At 46.6% G+C, this 1,057-nt stretch overlaps 1 non-coding gene across 1 annotated transcript; it reads right to left on the reverse strand.

Moving 5' to 3' along the window:
• Nucleotides 1-308: 308 nt before the first annotated feature.
• On the reverse strand, nt 309-438 carry LOC116659386. Its single transcript, XR_004314754.1, has one exon. It is a non-coding gene; the product is annotated as a small nucleolar RNA SNORA11 (small nucleolar RNA).
• Between the last annotated feature and the right edge of the window lie 619 nt (nt 439-1,057).

The raw sequence follows: 1,057 nt of genomic DNA on the forward strand, positions 1-1,057 counted from the left end.
TCCACAGTTTGCCTTAGTTCGGGCAAAAGTATGATGACATAGATCTCCATTGTTATAATGTTGTACAAAATATTTTCATTGCTCCAAAAACCTTCTGTCCTCCAGAATGGCACATGGAATCTCTTTTTTTTCCCTTGAAAAGAGGTTGAAAGCATTTATGTCTATAAGACCACTCATGGCCCACCCATGCACGGGCCGGACAGGCTCTAGGTGGCAAATTCCCCTACTAAATAGTGTGGCTTTTTTTTTCAATATTGAACCCTGTCCCACCGGTCCTGCCCAGCAGCCATGTGGAGGTGCAGGGGGACACGTGTAGGGTATGTGTTCATAGAAAGGCCTCAAGTTTTGTGCCCCTCGTCACAATGAACCCAGATTCCTGTTGGGTGTGTTGTAAACAGAGGAGTCATTTCCTCAGGTCCCCTGCTCTGAGTGCACCCCACCTATATCATAATTTTGTTCATAAGGATCTTTATTATCGTTTGCTTCCACAAGATATCACAGCCGGTCCTTTATATGTATGTCATCATGCCGCGTGGACCTAGTGAGCAAAAGTAGCAACTATCCTACACTTTCTGATAAGATATTTGCACGATGCAGAGTGGGAGGTAAATCTGGTGAAGCTTCAGAAGGCTTCTACCGCAGTGAAATTTCTAGGGCTCAAATGGTGTGGTCCATGGCAACAAACACTTTCTAAGGTGAAGGATGAGTTGCTACATCTGGCCCTTTCGACAACCAAAAGAGAGGAACGCTGTCTAGAGAGAGACTCTGGATTTCGGAGGCAACATGTTCCTCGTCTGAGCACGTCACATCATCTCAACTACCAGGTGACTTGAGAAGGTGCTACTTTTGAGTGGAGCCCGGAACATGAGAAGGGTCTGCAACAGGTCCAGGCTGCTATCCAAGCTGCTTCATTACTTGGGCCACATGATCCCACAGATCCAGTGGGGCTTCAGTGGCAGGTAAGGATGCTCTTTAAAGCTTTCCATGGGCCCTTACAGATATATCACAGCCCAGGCTCTGAGGGTTTTGGAACAAAGACCTGCCATCCTCTGAAAAT

Source organism: Camelus ferus, chromosome 2, assembly GCF_009834535.1.
Source record: "Camelus ferus isolate YT-003-E chromosome 2, BCGSAC_Cfer_1.0, whole genome shotgun sequence".
Classification (NCBI taxonomy): domain Eukaryota; kingdom Metazoa; phylum Chordata; class Mammalia; order Artiodactyla; family Camelidae; genus Camelus; species Camelus ferus.